This window comes from Salvelinus alpinus, chromosome 26, assembly GCF_045679555.1.
Source record: "Salvelinus alpinus chromosome 26, SLU_Salpinus.1, whole genome shotgun sequence".
NCBI lineage: Eukaryota > Metazoa > Chordata > Actinopteri > Salmoniformes > Salmonidae > Salvelinus > Salvelinus alpinus.
In genome coordinates this window covers 31,993,244-32,018,823 of record NC_092111.1, presented here as the reverse complement: position 1 = coordinate 32,018,823, position 25,580 = coordinate 31,993,244, and the positions used below count along the sequence as shown (strand labels likewise).

Below are 25,580 nucleotides of genomic sequence, written 5' to 3'. Positions count from 1 at the left end.
AAATAAAAATCTAGGCACTGGTGTGAGTTTGAAAGTTAAAAAACTTTAATGTATGGGCTAAGTCAAGACATTGTTAAATACTGGTGTATTTTAATAATTAAATGTGATTGTAATTAAGCCATGAGCACTGGGACTTTACATGAAAGGTAATTAACATCACTTCGGTCATTTAAAATTCTCTTTCTTGAAATACTGCATGCCTAGCCCTAATTAAGAAAATAAGCCCCCTAACTTCTGGAAGCACCCTAACTTCTGTCTACTCTCATTATTCCGTCTTAACCTATTTCATTATCAAACGAGTGTTAAAAGGAAACACTAATGGTCTTTAAAGGGATGTATTTTTATGATTCTCTGTTTTGGTTAATCTATGTGAACAGTCAGTGGGCTCAAAGGTTTATCTCACCAGAAGCTCTTCTCCTATCAATGCCTGGCTTAGGTATTTTCTTTAAATGTTCAGTCCAGTCCACTACACACTCTCTCTCTCTCTCTCTCTCTCTCTCTCTCTCTGTTTCTCTCTCTGTTTCTCTCTCTGTTTCTCTCTCTGTTTCTCTGTCTCTCTCTCTCTCTCTCTCTCTCTCTCTCTCTCTCTCTCTCTGTTTCTCTCTCTGTTTCTCTCTCTGTTTCTCTCTCTCTCTCTCTCTCTCTGTTTCTCTCTCTGTTTCTCTCTCTGTTTCTCTCTCTGTTTCTCTCTCTCTCTCTCTCTCTCTCTCTCTCTCTCTCTCTCTCTCTCGCTCTCTCTGTTTCTCTCTCGCTCTCTCTGTTTCTCTCCTTCGCTCTCTCTGTTTCTCTCTCCTTCTCTCTCTCTATCTCTCTCTTTCAATTAAATTCAAGGGGCTTTATTGGCATGGGAAACAGATAATAAACTAAAGTGAAATAAACAATAAAAAATGAACAGTAAAGTTCCAAAAGAATAAAGACATTTCAAATGTCATATTATGTCTCTTTCTCTCTCTCTGCCCCCCCTCTCTCTCTCCTTCCCTCTGCCCCCCTCTCTCTCCTTCCCTCTGCCCCCCTCTCTCTTCTTCCCTCTGCCCCCCCTCTTTCTCCTTCCCTCTGCCCCCCTCTCTCTCCTTCCCTCTGCCCCCCCTCTTTCTCCTTCCCTCTGCCCCCTCTCTCTCTCCTTCCCTCTGCCCCCCTCTCTCTCTCCTTCCCTCTGCCCCACCTCTTTCTCCTTCCCTCTGCCCCCTCTTTCTCTCCTTCCCTCTGCCCCCTCTCTCTCTCCCTCTCTCTGCCCCCCCTCTCTCTCTCCTTCCCTCTGCCCCCCTCTCTCTCTCCTTCCCTCTGCCCCCCCTCTCTCTCCTTCCCTCTGCCCCCCCTTCTCTCTCTCCTTCCCTCTGCCCCCTTCTCTCTCTCCCTCTCCCTCTCTATGCCCCCCCCCCTCTCTCCTTCCCTCTGCCCCCCCTCTCTCTCCTTCTCTCTGCCCCCCTCTCTCTCTCCTTCTCTCTGCCCCCTCTCTCTCTCCTTCTCTCTGCCCCCCTCTCTCTCTCCTTCCCTCTGCCCCCTTCTCTCTCGCCCTCTCCTTCTCTCTGCCCCCCTCTCTCTCTCCTTCTCTCTGCCCCCCTCTCTCTGTCCTTCCCTCTGCCCCCCTTCTCTCTCTCCCTCTCTCCACCTGATAGCATTACCACAACTGGCCTCATAGCAACCATTTAGAGAGCAGGAAGGGAAGAGTCTGGACAGCTAAGTAAAGTCTAAATTACCCCACTATATACTAATCACACAATGGGGTATGGCCTAATGCTTTTTATGGGTAGCAAAGCAATCTGCAGTGGATATTGTAAGCTAATTTCCCAGGTCTGTCTAATGTGAGATACTTTGCACAGATTTAACTAAGTTTGTGAAATCATTACATTTAGGAATTTGCCTTTGTGGTGCTATTAATTTGATTCAGTCTTAAAGCATTTTTGTTTCTGATGATACTGTATATGAGAACAAATTGGGACTATTTAGCATTGTTGGGAAGTTTCAGTGGACAAACTAATGATGACGAATGGACATCCGTTGTGTTGTATTGATAAGAAAAGAAGGCAATAAGTCCTTTTCAGCCAGAAGCTCTTAAGAATTCATAATCAGTCCTGTGCATTTTTCTTATCTCTCCCATTTGTATTTCTTTATTTCAGATCGTAATAATGCAACTCTGCAACTGTCTTGGTAAAAATAGCATTTATCGTTTTAAGACATCGTAAATAAACGTTCTCCTTTAATTCTTCCATTTACTAAAATATACTGTTCGACGGATGGTCCAGGAAAATGTTGATAACCACATGAAAACACTTCCCTGTTCCTGAGTCTGTACCTTGGCATCTGGGGTGAGCATGCCACAAGTGAAAAATGTAAATCTAGACTTGACCCGAGTTTTGTACTCTTTATAGATCACAGACACGTTGAGGCCGGTCCTCACATTTGTTTTGAGTTGGCTAAGATTTATATGCTGACAATAATATTTAATAAACTGCTCTAGAGTTTCTGCCTGGAGTTCTGAGGGAATGTGCAATCTATTACTTTAGAATTAGTTTTTGTGATTTATAAAAACTATTTGTTTAAAAAATCCATGGCAAATCAAAAACAGTGTAATGCCAATTCTTTCAAATGATTTTACTGACTTTGATATAAAGTACAGCATATTACAACTGATTAATGAAAAAAAGTGGACTATGGCCATTCCATCTATTATGGCAAACAGCGTACTCCCAATTATTTTAAGTTATTTCACTGCCTGTGATAAAGTTGTAGAAAAGGCACATGTAGTTGGTGGAATCGCGGTTTAATTCATGACCACTTGCGCAGCTGGGCCAGAACGCTTTACTTAGGTCAGGTGGAAATGTCCGACAGATCTCAACTCATTAAAAAGAGGAAATCGCCAGCGCCCGACCTCGTTAAATTCTCTTCCCCAACTCCGTCTAATCGAGACATTCTGCGCGTCCACGAATCAACGTAAATCCACTGAATCATCTGAACCATGTGTTGCGATCGGGAGAGCAGGCCATAAATTATTACCGCGAAGCGCGCCTTGGAGGGCATGCTTCAAAACTACTGTGTTATGTCAATGGACAATGATCACGGCCCTACAAATCATCACAGGCCAATTATGCCATTCATATATGGTTAAAATGTAGCGAAATTACATGTACATACACTACCAGTCAAAAGTTTTAGAACACCCACTCTTTCAAGGGTTTTTCTTTATTTTTACTATTTTCTACATTGTAGAATAATAGTGAAGACATCAACCTATGAAATAACACATACGGAATCATGTAGTAACCAAAAAATGTTTCAACAAATCAAAATATATTATATTTGAGATTCTTCAAATAGCCACCCTTTGCCTTGATGACATCTTTGCACACTCTTGGCATTCTCTCAACCAGCTTCACCTGGAATGCTTTTCCAACAGTCTTAAAGGAGTTCCCACATATGCTGAGCACTTGTTGGCTGCTTTTCCTTCACTCTGCGGTCTGACTTATCCCAATTTGATTGAATACATGATATTCTGTTTCCTTTGTTATGCAGCACAGACAAACTACCCAGTATATAGACCACTTCGTGGTTAAAGGAATTCCTGCCACAGTCTCCTCCATTTCTATCAGTCACCTGACCCGTGACCACCCGTTCACCTTCACTATTGTCAGTCATACCTGTCCAGCTACCCACACAGATTCCAAAACCTTTCAAAAGTACTGTGTAGTACAACAGATCCAAGTAAATGAAAACATGTCAAGATCTTTAAAATAACTGATAGAAGAAAGAAAAGAAGCGAGTAGAACCCAGAACCCTGTATGTTGACACGTAGGTGGCTCAGAATAAGCCTTTCTATATATGGTAATCCATCTGTGGTTCATAACTCATGAGTCTTGATAAACTCCTTATTTAAGTCCAGAAAAGCTTGCTCACATTCTTTTTAGTGTGTGCTTTCAGTTATCACCAGAAGAAAATACCTTTCCCAAGAATCCCTTCTTTCCCTTCCTCCCTTTCCATCTCGAAGACAGAGTGATGTGCTTTTCTAAGGTTTTCTCCTCTCACTCATCATCGCAACCTGGCAGTGAAAGGCAAAGACAGGCAGAGGCAGCCGATGTATCATTATCTATCAACATCATGAGTAAACTAGTTCATTTTAATCAACAGTTCTATCTCTCTGACATGGCAGACGTTTTGAAAGAGTTTTCAAAGTTTCAGCAGAACTTAAATGATACAGTTTTGGTAGCTAATGAGATAGCATTACTGGAGTTTTAAATATAAAAATGTGTGATGTGAACCAAACACACCAACATTTTGTCAAACGCTGAATAAAAAAATATATATATATATTTATCAAAATAACAAAACAACTTGCTGAGATGCAGTGTAGGTGAGATATAAAGAAAGGAAGAGAGTGTACAGGGCTAGGTTCAGAAAGGGGAGTAGCCATGTCCGCAATAACCTTACTTGCGTTCTAAAGAGTAGGCATTTAGGGTATGCGGAAAATATAACGTTTTATAGTATGTGAAATTTTGAAAACTGAGTATGCTTTAAATGCCTGGATGTCATACTAACTTGCCTTTTCATCTAGTAGAATCTGCTGCACACTATTGAAGAAAATAATTGTCTTTCGAGACCCACTTGTATTTGACAATAGCTGATAATCGCATGAGGTGACACGCTGTACTGAAATGAACGAATGGTGGGAATAAACACAATTGTGCATCAGATGACACATTCTCAGTGTGGAGGAGTAGTATGTTGATATTTGTTGCTTACTGCATACATTTGTACAAAACAGTACGTTCTAAATAGTATGTAGTTGATTAGTACACAGTACGTAGTTTTAGTAAGTAATAGGCAAGACAGATTTCAGACATGGCCAATGGGCTACAGGACACTAGTTATTTCATCATGAGCCCTCGGTCTCTAGTTAAATAGTTCACTGAGGAGCATGTTCTGGTTCAGGGACGGAGAACTCAAGCCAAGCCGTTATATTGCTCTGACAAGCTTGTTTAACGGTAGCCGGGGGCCTGTTCGCCACTGACCGTGGTTAGTAGCTCTCAACAGATTGTTATCTAAGGCTGAGTTGATGCATGTTAGTGCAGCAATGTAGAAATCAATAGCATTATGTAATCAATTGTTTTTAACCAATTTAAAACCAATACATGTATCAAGTATAGAGTATAACCCCAAGCCCCCCTCAGAAGGGGAAATTGGTATTATAAAAAAAAATGTGTGGAGACAGTTACACTGTGTAAACAGTGTTCACATAACAGTAGCCTGGAAAAGAATACAATTGTGCAAGTATATTTAATGTTTTAATTATATTTTGGTAAATTTGACAACATTTCTCAAAAATTCCGTACTCGTCTCCTGTATCCACTTTAGTTTTGTAACCTTCTCAGGAGATTGAGAAGGTTAAACAGAGGAGAACATCAACCCTTTTCTTCTGCTTCCCAAATGGCAGCCTATTCCCTATATAGTGCACTACTTTTGACCAGAGCCCAATCGGTCTTTGTCATTGCCATTTTGGGATGCATACTTCCTTTGAAGTCACCAAGACAGGCCCCCGGGTTCATAATCAATAGAAGAAAAACAAACCAATGTGGGGTTGATTGTTCCTGGCGTACCTTATGACAATTAAGCATTATAGGCTGCTTGTACCAAAGTTACAGTTAAATATAGGTCGCCAGGCCAAACACAATCAATCAGGAGTAGATCAATTAATTCCCATTGAGAGACTGTCTTGACCGAGAGACTTGGGAAGGGGAAGCATAATCAGTCAAAATGATAAATGTCTCACAACGGTTAAGGAATGTCCGTAAGAAAATTACAGCTGTATGAATGATAATGTTCAACCAGACAGTTATTCCAGTCTCTCTGATAGAGGCTTGTGTGATATTTTGATTGTAAAACAGTGGTGAAGCCTTTTTGCTAGCTAGGCAAAGTCTGTGGTTCTTCCGGCTGGAATGAGAACTAAGTATTTAATGCTGTCAGTGTTTTCCTCCGTTTTTAGCAGAAGCTGATCCGTTGTGCCCTTTTCATCCAATCCTTATGATGTGTAGATGTATGACGCATAGAGCGTCTGCTCATTAATCAAGATTGTATCTACGGTTTAAATCTCCATGACCACGATCTCAAACAATCTGCAGACAGACTTCTACCCTGTGTGAAACATCTGCACCAGTCAGGCCTCACGTCTTGCTCCTCATTGTAATCAGAGGGCTGATTTAAATCCTATGCATGCCAGTCTCTCTTGGCTAAGAGTTGAGGGGAGACTGAGTGCATCACTTCTTTTAATAAGAAACATTAATGTTTTGAAAATCCCAAATTGTTTGCATTGTCAACTTACACACAGCTCTGACACACACACTTACCCAACCAGACATGCCACCAGGGGTATTTTCATAGTCCCCAAATCTAGAACAAAATCAATAAAGACTACAGTATTATATAGAGCCGTTATTGCATGGAACTCTGTTCCATCTCATATTGCTAAAAAAAACAGAAACCCGGTTTTAAAAAACAGAAAGCAACACCTCACGGCACAACGTCTCTCCCCTATTTGACCCAGATAGTTTGTGTGTATGTATTGATATGTAGGCTACATGTGCCTTTAAAAAAAAAATGTTGTAGTTCTGTCCTTGAGCTGTTCTTGTCTATTAATGTTCTGTATTATGTCATGTTTCATGTGGACCCCAGGAAGTTTAGACTCTGCTTATGCAACAGCTAATGGGCTGTATCACATCTGGCCGTGATTGGGAGTCCCATAGGCCGGCGCACAATTGGCCCAGCGTCGTCGGGGTTTGAACGGAGTAGGCCATCATTGTAAAAAATAATTGTTCGTAACTGACTTGTCTAGTTAAGTAAAGGTTAAATAAAAAAATACAAATAAATGGGGATCCTAATAAAATACAAAAAATATCAAATGCTACTGAATGTCAGTGATCATCAGAGAGTGATCATATCTGAAGCTATAATCTGGCTCAAATTTCAGATAGCCATAGGAGTAACAACACGGCTGGCTGAGAAACAATGCATGGTTCAACAGTATTCCAGCTGTCTCCTACTTTGCTGAACTGAATCCTCACATTTCTAAGTGAAATCTACACACCAATAGTATGGTGCATTAACTAACTCAAAACCAAAAGTAAAACCAATGTTGTTGGGAGAACCACTGCCATTAAATATCCCCTCTGCTCTCTCCAGATGAACAGTTCCATTAACAGAAACCCTCTCCTCTTCCTTCTCTCTATCCACAATCCATGTCAATTAAATATGGTCTGAGTATGACCCCTTCACTCAGGAGAGAAGGAGAAAGCTATCAAGGGAGACATGACATTGACACAGAGAGGAAGTAATAGTCTGGAAAGGGCAGGGAAGGCGATCCCTAATGAATGAGAGAGAAAGATTTCCAAGGCCCAAATTAACATACACTCAAAAATAAAAAATAACTTTTACCACAAGCATATGTATGGCTTAGTTAATTTATATGAAGGAGTAATCTCCGCTCTACACGTCTTCTGCTCACTGATCCTAACCATTTTAGATTGGATACTGTAACGATGATGCTGAGAGTCAGGAAGCAGGTGCATGTGACGAGTTTAATAATAACAAACGTAGAGCGATACAAAACAAGCACGCGTCTGGACATGAACACAGAACCAATACTGCCTGAAGAGTGATGCTAGGGAGTGGTAGATAAATCAAATCAAATCAAATCAAATTTTATTAGTCACATACACATGGTTAGCAGATGTTAATGCGAGTGTAGCGAAATGCTTGTGCTTCTAGTTCCGACAATGCAGTAATAACCAACAAGTAATCTAACCTAACAATTCCACAACTACTACCTTATACACACACACAAGTGTAAAGGGATAAAGAGTATGTACATAAAGATATATGAATGAGTGGTGGTACAGAACGGCATGGCAAGATGCAGTAGATGGTATAGAGTACGGTATATACATATGAGATGAGTACTGTAGGGTATGTAAACATAAAGTGGCATAGTTTAACTTCTTGCAACTATAGGGGGTGCTGTTCCGCATTAGCATTTTTTGGTCTCCAAATTAAACTGCCTCGTGCTCAATTCTTGATCGTACAATATGCATATTATTGTTATTATTGGATAGAAAACACTTTCTAGTTTCTATAGCCGTTGGAATTTTGTCTCTGAGTGGTACAGAACTACTTCTACAGCACTTTTCCTGACAGGGAGTCAGATTTCAGAAATTTTGACCCCTGATCTGGGGTCGGTTTTAAGGTGCCAGTAGATGCTATGGAGAAACCGACACTGCCTACGTCTTCCTCTGGGTGTCAGTACGTCATCACGCTTTGAATGGAGTCGATTGCACAATCAGAGCCACTATAAAACAAGAAAACGTGGAAGTACCGTCCTTTCCTTCGCGCGTCTTACGCAAGATGGACATCGGGCTTGCCTCTTTCCAAATGGTTGTTTAGCCAGTGATATTTCTCCGGTCATGTTTTTAGTCGTTATAGTTGTTAAAAACATCATAATGTAGTTAATTTGAACCGTTTTATAGCAATTTAAATCAAATCAAATCAAATCAAATTTTATTAGTCACATACACATGGTTAGCAGATGTTAATGCGAGTGTAGCGAAATGCTTGTGCTTCTAGTTCCGACAATGCAGTAATAACCAACAGTAATCTAACCTAACAATTCCACACTACTACCTTACACACACACACAAGTGTAAAGGGATAAAGAATATGTACATAAAGATATATGGATGAGTGGTGGTACAGAACGGCATGGCAGATGCAGTAGATGGTATAGAGTACGGTATATACATATGAGATGAGTACTGTAGGGTATGTAAACATAAAGTGGCATAGTTTAAAGTGGCTAGTGGTACATGTATTGCATAAAGATGGCAAGATGCAGTAGATGATATAGAGTACAGTATATATACATATGAGATGGGTAATGTAGGGTATGTAAACATTGTATTAAGTGGCATTGCTTAAAGTGGCTAGTGGTACATTTTTACATAATTTCCATCAATTCCCATTTTTAAAGTGGCTGGAGTTGAGTCAGTATGTTGGCAGCGGCCGCTAAATGTTAGTGGTGGCTGTTTAACAGTCTGATGGCCTTGAGATAGAAGCTGTTTTTCAGTCTCTCGGTCCCTGCTTTGATGCACCTGTACTGACCTCGCCTTCTGGATGATAGCGGGGTGAACAGGCAGTGGCTTGGGTGGTTGTTGTCCTTGATGATCTTTATGGCCTTCCTGTGACATCGGGTGGTGTAGGTGTCCTGGAGGGCAGGTAGTTTGCCCCTGGTGATGCGTTCTGCAGACCTCACTACCCTCTGGAGAGCCTTACGGTTGTGGGCGGAGCAGTTGCCGTACCAGGCGGTGATACAGCCCGACAGGATGCTCTCGATTGTGCATCTGTAGAAGTTTGTGAGTGCTTTTGGTGACAAGCCGAATTTCTTCAGCCTCCTGAGGTTGAAGAGGCGCTGCTGCGCCTTCTTCACAACGCTGTCTGTGTGGGTGGACCAGTTCAGTTTGTCCGTGATGTGTACACCGAGGAACTTAAAACTTTCCACCTTCTCCACTACTGACCCGTCGATGTGGATAGGGGGGTGCTCCCTCTGCTGTTTCCTGAAGTCCACAATCATCTCCTTTGTTTTGTTGACGTTGAGTATGAGGTTATTTTCCTGACACCACACTCCGAGGGCCCTCACCTCCTCCCTGTAGGCCGTCTCGTCGTTGTTGGTGATCAAGCCTACCACTGTAGTGTCATCCGCAAACTTGATGATTGAGTTGGAGGCGTGCATGGCCACGCAGTCGTGGGTGAACAGGGAGTACAGGAGAGGGCTCAGAACGCACCCTTGTGGGGCCCCAGTGTTGAGGATCAGCGGGGTGGAGATGTTGTTACCTACCCTCACCACCTGGGGGCGGCCCGTCAGGAAGTCCAGGACCCAGTTGCACAGGGCGGGGTCGAGACCCAGGGTCTCGAGCTTGATGACGAGTTTGGAGGGTACTATGGTGTTAAATGCTGAGCTGTAATCGATGAACAGCATTCTCACATGGGTATTCCTCTTGTCCAGATGGGTTAGGGCAGTGTGCAGTGTGGTTGCGATTGCGTCGTCTGTGGACCTATTGGGTCGGTAAGCAAATTGGAGTGGGTCTAGGGTGTCCGGTAGGGTGGAGGTGATATGGTCCTTGACTAGTCTCTCAAAGCACTTCATGATGACGGAAGTGAGTGCTACGGGGCGGTAGTCGTTTAGCTCAGTTACCTTAGCTTTCTTGGGAACAGGAACAATGGTGGCCCTCTTGAAGCATGTGGGAACAGCAGACTGGGATAAGGATTGATTGAATATGTCCGTAAACACACCAGCCAGCTGGTCTGCGCATGCTCTGAGGACGCGGCTGGGAATGCCGTCTGGGCCTGCAGCCTTGCGAGGGTTAACACGTTTAAATGTTTTACTCACCTCGGCTGCAGTGAAGGAGAGCCCGCAGGTTTTGGTAGGGGGCCGTGTCAGTGGCACTGTATTGTCCTCAAAGCGGGCAAAAAAGTTGTTTAGCCTGTCTGGGAGCAAGACATCCTGGTCCTCGACGGGGCGGATTTTCTTTTTGTAATCCGTGATTGACTGTAGACCCTGCCACATACCTCTTGTGTCTGAGCTGTTGAATTTCGACTCGATTTTGTCTCTGTACTGAGACTTGGCCTGTTTGATTGCCTTGCGGAGAGAATAGCTACACTGTTTGTATTCGGTCATGCTTCCGGTCACCTTGCCCTGGTTAAAAGCAGTGGTTCGCGCTTTCAGTTTCACGCGAATGCTGCCGTCAATCCACGGTTTCTGGTTTGGGAATGTTTTTATCGTTGCTGTGGGTACGACATCGTCAATGCACTTCCTAATGAACTCGCTCACCGAATCAGCATATTCGTCAATATTGTTGTTGGACGCGATGCGGAACATATTCCAATCTGCGTGATCGAAGCAGTCTTGAAGCGTGGATTCAGATTGGTCGGACCAGCGTTGAACAGACCTGAGCGCGGGAGCTTGTTGTTTGAGTTTTTGTTTGTAGGCTGGAATCAACAAAATGGAGTCGTGGTCAGCTTTTCCGAAAGGGGGGCGGGGGAGGGCCTTATAAGCGTCGCGGAAATTAGTATAACAATGGTCTAGTGTTTTTCCAGCCCTGGTAGCACAATCGATATGCTGATAGAATTTAGGGAGTTTTGTTTTTAGATTAGCCTTGTTAAAATCCCCAGCTACGATGAATGCAGCCTCAGGGTGTGTGGTTTCCAGTTTACAAAGAGTCAGATAAAGTTCGTTCAGGGCCATCGATGTGTCTGCTTGGGGGGGAATGTATACGGCTGTGATTATGATTGACGAGAATTCCCTTGGTAGATAATGCGGTCGACATTTGATTGTGAGGAGTTCTAGATCAGGTGAACAGAACGACTTGAGTTCTTGTGTGTTGTTATGATGATCACACCACTTCTCGTTAATCATAAGGCATACCCCCCCGCCCCTCTTCTTACCGGAAAGATGTTTGTTTCTGTCGGCGCGATGCATGAAGAAACCAGCTGGCTGCACCGACTCCGTTAGCGTCCCTTGAGTTAGCCATGTTTCCGTGAAGCAGAGCACGTTGCAATCCCTGATGTCTCTCTGGAATGCTACCCGTGCTCGGATTTCATCAACCTTATTGTCAAGAGACTGGACATTGGCGAGTAGTATGCTAGGGAGTGGAGCGCGATATCCGTTTAGTGCGATTTTGAGGAATTTCTTTGTCGTGCACTTTGAAGCTTTGGTCACGTTTCGGGGTCTCGGTCGATGTTAGTGGACATTTCGAAGGACAGAGAACATCTATCGACCAAAAGAAGATTAGACCCAAGAAAGGATACATTGCCCAAGAATCTGATGGAAAATCACCTCATAGTAAGAAATATTTAATATGATAAATCGTTGTTCTGTCGAAATATTTTAAACGCATAATTCGCCATTTTGTTTGTTATCGCTTCACTTGGCGAACCCTGTATTGCACAGTAAGGATAATTTTAGAAATGTAAATCAGCGGTTGCATTAAGAACTAATTTGTCTTTCGATTCCTGTCAACCCTGTATTTTTTAGTCAAGTATATGATTAGCTTTCGATTAAACTAGATCACTCTGAAAGATGACGTCCGACATTTTGAGCCTTGATTTGCTAGTATTTTCATTGTATAACCACGGTCTTGTATGGCTAAATATGCACATTTTCGAACAAACTCTATATGTATGTTGTAAAATGATGATACAGGAGTGTCATCGGAAGAATTCTGAGAAGGTTAGTGAAAAAATTAATATATTTTGGCGATGATTACGTTATAGCTCTCTTTGGCTTGAATCGATGCTCTGGTAACGTTTGCACATGTGGTATGCTAACTTATCGATTTATTGTGTTTTCGCTGTAAAACGCTTAGAAAATCTGAAATATTGTCTGGAATCACAAGATCTGGGTCTTTCCATTGCTATGCTTTGTCTATTCTTATGAAATGTTTTATGATGAGTAAATTGGTCATACACGTTGCTCTCTATAGTAATTCTAGTCGAGTTGTGATGGTCGGTGCAATTGTAAACTGTGATTTCTACCTGAAATATGCACTTTTTTCTAACAAAACCTATCCTATACCATAAATATGTTATCAGACTGTCATCTGATGAGGTTTTTTATTGGTTATTGGCTATCAATATCTTAGTTTAGCCGAATTGGTGATAGCTACTGGTGGAGAGAAAAAATGGTGGACAAAGAAATTGTGTATTTTGCTAACGTGTTTAGCTAATAGATTTACATATTGTGTCTTCCCTGTAAAACATTTTAAAAATCTGAAATGGTGGCTTTATTCACAAGATCTGTATCTTTCATCTGGTGTCTTGGACTTGTGATTTAATGATATTTAGATGCTACTATCTACTTGTGAAGCTATGCTAGCTATGCTAATCAGTGTGTGGGGGGGGGGTGGGGGGTGATCCCGGACCCGGGGTAGAGGCTCGTGAAAGGTTAAAGTGGCTAGTGGTACATGTATTACATTAAGATGGCAAGATGCAGTAGATGATATAGAGTACAGTATATACATATGAGATGGGTAATGTAGGGTATGTAAACATTATATTAAGTGGCATTGTTTAAAGTGGCTAGTGGTACATTTTTACATAATTTCCATCAATTCCCATTTTTAAAGTGGCTGGAGTTGAGTCAGTATGTTGGCAGCGGCCGCTAAATGTTAGTGGTGGCTGTTTAACAGTCTGATGGCCTTGAGATAGAAGCTGTTTTTCAGTCTCTCGGTCCCTGCTTTGATGCACCTGTACTGACCTCGCCTTCTGGATGATAGCGGGGTGAACAGGCAGTGGCTTGGGTGGTTGTTGTCCTTGATGATCTTTATGGCCTTCCTGTGACATCGGGTGGTGTAGGTGTCCTGGAGGGCAGGTAGTTTGCCCCCGGTGATGCGTTCTGCAGACCTCACTACCCTCTGGAGAGCCTTACGGTTGTGGGCGGAGCAGTTGCCGTACCAGGCGGTGATACAGCCCGACAGGATGCTCTCGATTGTGCATCTGTAGAAGTTTGTGAGTGCTTTTGGTGACAAGCCGAATTTCTTCAGCCTCCTGAGGTTGAAGAGGCGCTGCTGCGCCTTCTTCACAACGCTGTCTGTGTGGGTGGACCAATTCAGTTTGTCCGTGATGTGTACACCGAGGAACTTAAAACTTTCCACCTTCTCCACTACTGACCCGTCGATGTGGATAGGGGGGTGCTCCCTCTGCTGTTTCCTGAAGTCCACAATCATCTCCTTTGTTTTGTTGACGTTGAGTGTGAGGTTATTTTCCTGACACCACACTCCGAGGGCCCTCACCTGCTCCCTGTAGGCCGTCTCGTCGTTGTTGGTAATCAAGCCTACCACTGTAGTGTCATCCGCAAACTTGATGATTGAGTTGGAGGCGTGCATGGCCACGCAGTCGTGGGTGAACAGGGAGTACAGGAGAGGGCTCAGAACGCACCCTTGTGGGGCCCCAGTGTTGAGGATCAGCGGGGTGGAGATGTTGTTACCTACCCTCACCACCTGGGGGCGGCCCGTCAGGAAGTCCAGGACCCAGTTGCACAGGGCGGGGTCGAGACCCAGGGTCTCGAGCTTGATGACGAGTTTGGAGGGTACTATGGTGTTAAATGCTGAGCTGTAATCGATGAACAGCATTCTCACATGGGTATTCCTCTTGTCCAGATGGGTTAGGGCAGTGTGCAGTGTGGTTGCGATTGCGTCGTCTGTGGACCTATTGGGTCGGTAAGCAAATTGGAGTGGGTCTAGGGTGTCCGGTAGGGTGGAGGTGAGTAATCAGGGTAATGATGAAGTCCAGGTGTGCCTCATGATGCGGCGCAGGTGTGCGTAATGAGGGTTGCCAGGTGTGCGTAATGAGGGTTGCCAGGTGTGTGCAATGAGGGTTGCCAGGTGTGCGTAATGAGGGTTGCCAGGTGAGCGTAATGAGGGTTGCCAGGTGAGCGTAATGAGGGTTGCCAGGTGTGCGTAGTGATGTGGTGCCAGGACCGGTGGTTAGTAAACCAGCAACGTCAAGCACCAGAGTGGGGAAGCAGGAGTAGACATGACAGATACATTAGGGTGCATTGTATCAATAATGAAACAACAGTAGGAAAAAAGCTGTAAAAGCAAATTGCCTCCATGTAGGAGTGTTGGGAGAAATGGCATTTTGAGAAAAATGGCTTGGCTGGGTTCTGAGGTTGTCCATGGTCTTTTCATGATGAAAACAAACTCCTTACTGACATGTATATTTTAATTAATTGTACACCTTAAACAAATAGCAAATGCCACAAAGTAAAATCACAATAATGCATAAAAATCTTTCCAAAAACAGATGCCACTCCCTCATTGGACTACATTACATCTGAATCAGAGCCAATATCTCTACTCTCATAATAGAATCAGAACCTATATCTCTACTCTCGTAATAGAATCAGCCTATATCTCTACTCTCATAATAGAATCAGCCTATATCTCTACTCTCGTAATAGAATCAGAGCCTATATCTCTACTCTCATAATAGAATCAGCCTATATCTCTACTCTCGTAATAGAATCAGCCTATATCTCTACTCTCGTAATAGAATCAGAGCCTGTATCTCTACTCTCATAATAGAATCAGCCTATATCTCTACTCTCGTAATAGAATCAGAGCCTATATCTCTACTCTCATAATAGAATCAGAGACTATATCTCTACTCTCATAATAGAATCAGAGCCTATATCTCTACTCTCAAAATAGAATCATCCTATATCGCTACTCTCATAATAGAATCAGCCTATATCTCTACACTCATAATAGAATCAGAGCCTATATCTCTACACTCAAAATAGAATCATCCTTTATCGCTACTCTCATAATAGAATCAGCCTATATCTCTACACTCATAATAGAATCAGAGACTATATCTCTACTCTCATAATAGAATCAGAGCCTATATCTCTACTCTCAAAATAGAATCATCCTATATCGCTACTCTCATAATAGAATCAGCCTATATCTCTACACTCATAATAGAATCAGAGACTATATCTCTACTCTCATAATAGAATCAGAGCCTATATCTCTACTCTCAAAATAGAATCATCCTATATCGCTACTCTCATAATAGAATCAGCCTATATCTCTACACTCATAATAGAATCAGCCTATATCTCTACACTTATAATATAATCAGCCTATATATCTACTCTCATAATAGAATCAGCCTATACAGTGGGGAGAACAAGTATTTGATACACTGCCGATTTTGCAGGTTTTCCTACTTACAAAGCATGTAGAGGTCTGTAATTATTATCATAGGTACACTTCAACTATGAGAGACGGAATCTAAAACAAAAATCCAGAAAATCACATTGTATGATTTTTAAGTAATTAATTTGCATTTTATTGCATGACATAAGTATTTGATACATCAGAAAAGCAGAACTTAATATTTGGTACAGAAACCTTTGTTTGCAATTACAGAGATCATACGTTTCCTGTAGTTCTTGACTAGGTTTGCACACACTGCAGCAGGGATTTTGGCCCACTCCTCCCTACAGATCTTCTCCAGATCCTTCAGGTTTCGGGGCTGTCGCTGGGCAATACGGACTTTCAGCTCCCTCCAAAGATTTTCTATTGGGTTCAGGTCTGGAGACTGGCTAGGCCACTCCAGGACCTTGAGATGCTTCTTACGGAGCCACTCCTTAGTTGCCATGGCTGTGTGCTTCGTGTCGTTGTCATGCTGGAAGACCCAGCCACGACCCATCTTCAATGCTCTTACTGAGGGAAGGAGGTTGTTGGCCAAGATCTCGCGATACATGGCCCCATCCATCCTCCCCTCAATACGGTGCAGTCGTCCTGTCCCCTTTGCAGAAAAGCATCCCCAAAGAATGATGTTTCCACCTCCATGCTCCACGGTTGGGATGGTGTTCTTGGGGTTGTACTCATACTTCTTCTTCCTCCAAACACGGCGAGTGGAGTTAGACCAAAAAGCTCTATTTTTGTCTCATCAGACCACATGACCTTCTCCCATTCCTCCTCTGGATCATCCAGATGGTCATTGGCAAACTTCAGACAGGCCTGGACATGCACTGGCTTGAGCAGGGGGACCTTGCGTGCGCTGCAGGATTTTAATCCATGACGGCGTAGTGTGTTACTAATGGTTTTCTTTGAGACTGTGGTCCCAGCTCTCTTCAGGTCATTGACCAGGTCCTGCCGTGTAGTTCTGGGCTGATCCCTCACCTTCCTCATGATCATTGATGCCCCACGAGGTGAAATCTTGCATGGAGCCCCAGACCGAGGGTGATTGACCGTCATCTTGAACTTCTTCCATTTTCGAATAATTGCGCCAACAGTTGTTTCCTTCTCACCAAGCTGCTTGCCTATTGTCCTGTAGCCCATCCCAGCCTTGTGCAGGTCTACAATTTTATCCCTGATGTCCTTACACAGCTCTCTGGTCTTGGCCATTGTGGAGAGGTTGGAATCTGTTTGATTGTGTGTGGACAGGTGTCTTTTATACAGGTAACGAGTTCAAACAGGTGCAGTTAATACAGGTAATGAGTGGAGAACAGGAGGGCTTCTTAAAGAAAAACTAACAGGTCTGTGAGAGCCGGAATTCTTACTGGTTGGTAGGTGATCAAATACTTATGTCATGCAATAAAATGCAAATTAATTATTTAAAAATCATACAATGTGATTTTCTGGATTTTTGTTTTAGATTCCGTCTCTCACAGTTGAAGTGTACCTATGATAAAAATTACAGACCTCTACATGCTTTGTAAGTAGGAAAACCTGCAAAATCGGCAGTGTATCAAATACTTGTTCTCCCCACTGTATATCTACTCTCATAATAGAATCAGCCTATATCTCTACACTCATAATAGAATCAGCCTATATCTCTACTCTCCTATATCTCTACTCTCCTATATCTCTACTCTCATAATAGAATCAGAGCCTACATAGCTACTCTCATAATAGAATCAGCCTATATCTCTACTCTCATAATAGAATCAGAGCCTATATCTCTACTCTCATAATAGAATCAGCCTATATCGCTACTCTCATAATAGAATCAGTCTATATCTCTAATCTCCTATATCTCTACTCTCATAATAGAATCAGCCTATATATTTACTCTCATAATAGAATCAGCCTATATATTTACTCTCATAATAGAATCAGCCTATATCTCTATTGTCATAATAGAATCAGCCTATATATCTACACTCATAATAGAATCAGAGCCTATATCTCTACTCTCATAATAGAGTCTGCCTATTATAGCCTATATCTCTATCCTCTCATAATAGAATCAGCCTATATCGCTACTCTCATAATAGAATCAGCCTATATCTCTAATCTCCTATATCTCTACTCTCATAATAGAATCAGCCTATATATTTACTCTCTTAATAGAATCAGCCTATATATTTACTCTCATAATAGAATCAGCCTATATCTCTACTGTCATAAGAATCAGCCTATATATCTACACTCATAATAGAATCAGAGCCTATATCTCTACTCTCATAATAGAATCTGCCTATTATCTCTACACTCATAATAGAATCAGCCTATATCTCTACACCGCCTTTCCTTCCGGGTCTCTGCTGCTATTGACTGGAACGAATTGCAAAAATCACTGAAGCTGGAGTCTTATATCTCCCTCTCTAACTTTAAGCATCAGCTGCCAGAGCAGCTCACTGTACCTGTACACAGCCAATCTGTAAATAGCACACCCAACTACCTCATCCCCATATTATTACTTACCCTCTTGCTCTTTTGCACCCCAATATCTCTACTTGCACATCATCATCTACACATCTATCACTCCAGTGTTAATGCTAAATTGTAAATATTTCGCCTCTATGGCCTATTTATTGCCTACCTCTCTACTTTTCTACATTTGCACACACTGTACATAGATTTTTCTATTTTTGTTATTGATTGTACGTTTGTTTATGTGTAACTCTGTGTTGTTGTTTTTTTTTTTTTTTTTTTTTTTTTTTTTTTATCCCCTTTTCTCCCCAATTTTCGTGGTATCCAATCGCTAGTAATTACTATCTTGTCTCATCGCTACAACTCCCGTACGGGCTCGGGAGAGACGAAGGTCGAAAGTCATGCGTCCTCCGAAGCACAACCCAACCAAGCCGCACTGCTTCTTAACACAGCGCGCCTCCAACCCGGAAGCCAGCCGCACCAATGTGTCGGAGGAAACACCGTGCACCCGCCCCCCTCAGTTAGCGCGCACTGCGCCCGGCCCGCCACAGGAGTCGCTGGAGCGCGATGAGACAAGGATATCCCTACCGGCCAAACCCTCCCTAACCCGGACGACGCTAAGCCAATTGTGCGTCGCCCCACGGACCTCCCGGTCGCGGCCGGCTGCGACAGAGCCTGGGCGCGAACCCAGACTCTGGTGGCGCAGCATAGCACTGCGATGCAGTGCTCTAGACCACTGCGCCACCCGGGAGGCCTGTGTTGTTGTTTTTGTCGCAATGCTTTGCTTTATCTTGGCCAGGTTGCAGTTGTAAATGAGAACTTGTTCTCAACTGGCCTACCTGGTTAAATAAAGGTGAAATTAAAAAAATAAAAAAATAAAATAGAATCAGCCTATATCTCTAATCTCCTATATCTCTAATCTCCTAAATCTCTACTCTCCTATATATCTACTCTCATACGCTCTGCATAGGATCAAGTGTGATCGAAGCACTCTCACACAACTATACTGTACATCAGCTCCACCTACTGATGCAGACGGGTGTTCAGTATAGTATAGGTAGACAGTGTAGTATAGGAGAGCAGGGGGATACTGATCTTGGGTCAGTTTAGCATTTTTTTAGGAATGAGGGAGGGGAAGCTGATCCTAGGGCCATACCTAAGGGAAAGTTCATCCCGGAGTGTAGTATATAGGACTGAACGTTAGGTAGACACAGCAGGGCTCAATCACTGGAAATGGTTAATAACAGCTTAGAGTGGGGAGAACTGGCACACCACCGAACACTATCAAAATAGATTCAGAGAGAACAGCTCCTCTTTGTGTTCCAGCAGCTTAAAAATGTCTTCGGTAGTTCGAAGACAGCTGATCATGTTGCTTCAAGAACATGAGTGATATGCACTAATTTCAAACTGACAGCACACATATTGCAACAATTATACTTGTAATGTAATATTCACATCCTACCATCGTTAGCTCTATGCGTTGTCCTCCAAGCATGCTTCAGGGTCCCCCGCTGTCTATACATTTCATTACTATGTTATGGGGACTTCATTGTTTGTGGGAGCAGCTGCATCCACACATCAGTGTGAGCAAGTATCCAAAAGGGAGCTGTATTCTCTCACACTAGCTTCATGCACTACTGTGTATTTTATAATGGAAGAAAACTCAACACGTCATTCTGGCTGGATAATGTCTTGACATAGCCCGCAGTAAAATGTTTTACTGTCGATAAAAGAGAAAGACATATTTTAGAAAACCACTTCAAGATGAAGTTGCACGAAAGCATGTCTTACACAAAATCTACAGTACACAAAAGGCGCAAGGACAAAATGTCCACACAACAACTAACACATTTCAATCACATTTCATTTAAAGCTACAGTTTGGGATTCAAAAAACAATATGGAAGAATGGAAATGGCTGCGGGGGGATAGTGTGTGTGTGTGTGTGTGCGTGTGTGTGTGTGTGTGTGTGTGTGTGTGTGTGTGTGTGTGTGTGTGTGTGTGTGTGTGTGTGTGCATGCACGTGCGCGTGTGTGTGTGGCATTTTCCCAGGGCACATCCCAGGGACATGACAGCAGCAAGGTTTAACTTTAATTTGAATTGTATCTCCCTCCTTGCTCTCCAGACTCTCTTCTCTCTGCTGTCCCATCAGTCGGGCATATCTGCCTCTCCACTCATCACTGATCACACAGCTGATGTATTGCTCCCCAATCTCACAGATAGAAAGAGCAACCAGACATATGCAACTCCAATAGGCCAGTGTGTTCGTGTGTATGTGTGTGTGTGTCTGTCTGTCCTAGTGTCCCTTCATATCTGTGTACATTGCTTTTACAGCCCCTCAGCCCGTCTCAAATCAATACCGGTTCAGACAGACAGACAGACAGACAGACAGACAGACAGACAGACAGACAGACAGACAGACAGACAGACAGACAGACAGACAGACAGACAGACAGACAGACAGACAGACAGACAGACAGACAGAGGGTAATACATTTCCTTAAACATGATTACATTAACAGAACTCATCTATTCAACGAGGCATCCCATCCAGATATAGCCACACTAGCCACCTGGGTACTTTCTGTGCCTGGCGCGGTCAAAGTAGTGCGGTATGTAGGGAATAGGGTGCCATTTGGCTTGTAGCCTTACTGATTCTCTGTAAGTATAGATTTGATGTATAAGAAGAACGGTTTAAGGCTCTGTCATGGCAGTTATCACTAGATTTAGTCTCGTTATGAGAAGTCCATATCAAGTCGTCGCCTATCAAATCGTCTGAGTGGACACACTGTGGTATTATTAAGGCTATACCACACACTGATTTATACAAGAGCTTGGTAATCCAGTATGCTTGACTTTTGGTCCAGCATTCTGTCTGTGAGAAGTTGATAACAGCCACTGTCTCCCCAGACACAATCACCACACCTCATTCACACACTCTTCATGAGGGAAAAGGGGTGCTGCTTTAGGCACATTAATAATATTAATGCTCAACTGGCTACTTTGGAATTGTCTTGTAAAATATTGTGCTCCTCTAAATGGCATTGCTAGGACACAGAACTGATTCAACTTTAAATCTGCCCAAACCACTGAGAGGGAAAGTGGCTATACAGTATGGAAAGGGGAAATTGTAGGCTAAGCAATGTTTTGTACATAAGCTTTGAGAAAATGTCTTACATCTCCATATCATGCTCAAAAGAAAAATCCAGAATATGTGTCAACAGCATTAGTCTATTTGGCAGGGATGGGTTTTTAAGGTATGACACATTTTAAAACTTGATACATTTTACATTACACAGCATTTTATTTGTTTGGTTTTATTTTTATATGAAATAAATCATGCCACAGCCCTATAAACCATGTTAAATTGTGTGAGACCGGTTGTTTGATATGGTCAAGCAAATATACCATCCATTGACTATATGATTCCCGAAATACACTTACACTATGCCCGTTTATAGTCACGGCTAAATCATCAAATATTTCCCATTGTGTTTCTTTGGTGTTTATAACATATTTTATTCCCATGATCTTATTCTTGCCAAATATCACCCAGCATTATACACAGAGTTGATGATGGGTCACTGCCATCCGCTCAGCACAAGCTGCGCAACTGAAAAGAAGGGCGCAATTTATTTATGTAAAAATTGCAAAATTGAACTATCATCAATAACTCTTGTTTAGCAGGCTATGTTATTTTATTACTGGAGTGAGAGATACTGACAGACAAATAAGAATACGAATCCAAAAGTGATTAAATAAATACAATAAGATAATTGAAAGCTATTACCTTGGTAAAGTTGGGTTGAAAGATTGAAATTCAGTAATCGGGGTCCAATAGTGAAGTATTTCAGAAGAGCCCGATGTTGCAGCCTATGTAGACGAAAAGCTTCTTCTGAAACTGTCTTCCATCGTCCGTGATCCTATTTAACGAAATGTCAATTTACAATATTTTTTCAAACGGAGAAGAATTGTCCACTCGATATAATAATAATAATAATAATAAAATCAATCAAGTGCGACAATTGCCATAGTTTAATGAATTGCAGTCATGAAGGCTACGTTTTATGACTGGCGCGTGGTTAATGCTTTCGCGGTGATAATGCCTCGTCTGTGGCCGTTAACTCTGTGACAGTTCACCAACCGGTATTCCAAGTGCATCTAACTGCTGCTTCCCGTTTCGCAGACGGTGCATGTGACGGAGCTTCTCCTAGGATTGTCACTGCCCGGTAGGTTTCAGCACTCTGTTAAACACACTGCATGGCGAGGTGCGAGCATCTCAGTGTGCTCTTTCTTCTGACTGGCGCTCTGATCTGGGCACGAGTGATGGAGTCTTGAAAAGGACAATCCAGGTAATAAACGTGTAACCCAATGGAAATAAAGATTCCCACCGGTTGATTATTGCTGTTGTTATCATCTTCCTCCTCAGTAGATCTGATAGGCTATCATATACATTTTTTTTATTGGCTATTGATTCGTTGAGAAAATGTTGAACTAATTATTCATATTTTTATTCTATACTGAAGAAAAATATAAACGCAACATGCAACAATTTCAACGATTTTATTGAGTTACAGTTCATATGAGGAAATCAGTCAATTGAAATAAATGAATTAGGCCCTAATGTATGGATTTCACATGACTGGGCAGGGGTGCAGCCATGGATGGGAGTGGGAGGGCATAGACCCACCCACTTTGGAGCCAAGCCCACCCACTAGGGAGCCAGGCCCAGACAATCTAAAACGACGTTGGAGGCAGCTTATGGTAGACAAATTGACATTCAATTATCTGGCATCCACTCTGGTGGACATTCCTGCAGTCAGCATGCCAATTGCATGCTCCCTCGAAACTTGAGACATCTGTGGCATTGTGTTGTGTGACAAAACTGCACATTTTAAAGTGGCCTTTTATTGTCCCCAGCATAAGGTACACCTGTGTAATGATCATGATGTTTAATCAGCTTTTTGATATGCCACAACTGTCAGGTGGATGGATTATCTTGGTAAAGGAGAAATGCTAACTAGCAGGGATATAAACAAATTTGTGCACAAAAAAATGAGAGAAATACGTTTTTTGTTCATATGGAACATTTATGGGATCTTTTATTTCACCTCATGAAACACCGGACCAACACTTTACATGTTGCGGTTAAATTTTTGTTCAGTATATAATTCTATGTTTTTTCAGTGAGGTGATGCATTTGTGATTTTCAAGGCACAAGGCACAAGCAGCATTCTTAATTAATGGTCCTCCTACCTATGGCAAAAGACAAAAAGGAGGGGCTGCAGAAACAAACATCATCATTATAGTCATCTTCAGGATTTTCTTTGTCCTGGGAATCATCATCATCATCATCCTTCTTCTTCTTTTTCTTGTACAAAAAAACTACATTTTCCTTTTTCTTCTTTTCTTCTTCTTCTTTTTCTTCACACAGAGGGGGGGCTATGGGGGTGTGAAGCTGCATATTTATGACTTATTATTACACTGAAATGCATGATTGTCTTGTCATCTCTAAGATTCATCTCTAAATCTCAAACAACAGCGATACTTTCAAAACGCTCAGACAGTTAATCCACTGGGGAGAACGGGGTGGGCAAACAATCTTTTCATGGATGTTTTTTCTTTCAACTTTGAAAATAACTTTGCCCTTTCTGCTGCATGTGAGGAATGTTGGTTCACGTCTCTGAGAGATCATTAGATTAACCTTAACTAGCGCACATCATCTCCCAGTAATTATTTTAATACACACTGCTCATTAGTGATGCCACAATGTTAATTTAACAAGGTAGAGAAAATCATGTTCTGGGATGCGCTTGAAATGGCAATCTGTTCCCTATATAGTGCCCTTCATTTGACCAGAGCCATGGAGGTATGTAGTGCACTATGTGTGTGCCAGTTTCTTGAAATACTTTGCAAATGCAACTTATTTCTATATGAAAACTGAACTGGTCTATTGATTCCTTTTCAGTAGATGCTCTTATACAGAGCAACCTATAGTAATGAGTGCATACGGTTTCCTACTAGTCCCCAGTGGGAATCAAACCGACAACTCTAACATTTCAAGCGTCATGCTCTACTGAGACACAAACCACTTGATGTCACATGGTACTCAATTACTGTATTGGTCATTGTTTTTCTTCATTTTGATGGAAAGTCTACAGGTACAAACCTAGAAGACTATGTACAATACGGTACATGTACATTCATTGGTTTGTAAGGATGGTAAATTAATACTGTTTTCCATGTTATTTGATCAAGTAAAACATTTAATTTGATATGGAAGTTTTGTGTCTTTGCCTATAACTTTGCACCTTTTGATGACAATTGCAGAGAAAGGTACATGGCAACAATTCTTACAATTCCAACTATTGAATCCTGAAAGATACTGTTCTTAATTATACAACTACCTTTTTGACCAAAGTGGAGATGCAGAATATATATATATTTTTTCTCAAGCTACAGATGTCTATATTGGTCCGCTAATACTAGTAAAGGCCCATTGCACTACTTTTGTGAAAATATATAGTTTTCAATATATATATATATTTATTGTAATTCTGATTTTTCAGGAGGTGCTGCATCACCTTCAGCCCCCTACTTCCCGCGGCTATTCCATACTACTAGGGTGCTTTCTCACCAGCTTCTCAGGTTTACTGTTCATTTGAGCGATATGAAGTGGAAGGGAGTTCCATGTAATAATGGCTCTATATAATACTGTAAGCTTTCTTGATTTTGTTCTGGATTTGGGGACTGTGAAAAGACCCGTGTGGGCATGTCTGGTGAGGTAAGTGTGTTGGTCAGAGCTGTGTGTAAGTTGACAATGCAAACAATTTGGAATTTACAACACATTAATGTTTCTTATAAAAAGAAGAAGTGATGCAGTCAGTCTCTCCTCAACTCTTAACCAAGAGAGACTGGCATGTATAGTATTTATATCAGCCCTCTGATTACAACGAAAAGCAAGACGTGCCGCTCTGTTCCCTGCAGCACTCTACCACACGACAATAATCAAGATAAGACAAGACTAGTTCATCTAACTATCAGAGACCAGGGAGATATAGTTCATCTGACTATCAGAGACCAGGGAGATATAGTTCATCTGACTATCATAGACCAGTGAGATATAGTTCATCTGACTATTAGAGACCAGGGAGATATAGTTCACCTGACTATTAGAGACCAGGGAGATATAGTTCATCTGACTATCAGAGACCAGGGAGATATAGTTCATCTGACTATTAGAGACCAGGGAGATATAGTTCATCTGACTATCAGAGACCAGGGAGATATAGTTCATCTGACTATTAGAGACCAGGGAGATATAGTTCATCTGACTATCAGAGACCAGGGAGATATAGTTCATCTGACTATTAGAGAC

General features: G+C 42.1%; 1 protein-coding gene across 1 annotated transcript in view; it reads right to left on the bottom strand.

Annotated features, from left to right (window-relative positions):
* LOC139555196 (calcitonin gene-related peptide type 1 receptor-like) overlaps positions 1 to 22,543 on the bottom strand; it is a 101,105-nt gene extending 78,562 nt beyond the window's left edge. Inside the window, exon 1 of the mRNA XM_071368791.1 lies at positions 21,993 to 22,543. The gene's annotated coding sequence lies outside the window, so the exon portion shown is untranslated. The remainder of the gene's footprint in view (positions 1 to 21,992) is intronic.
* Positions 22,544 to 25,580: the final 3,037 nt, after the last annotated feature.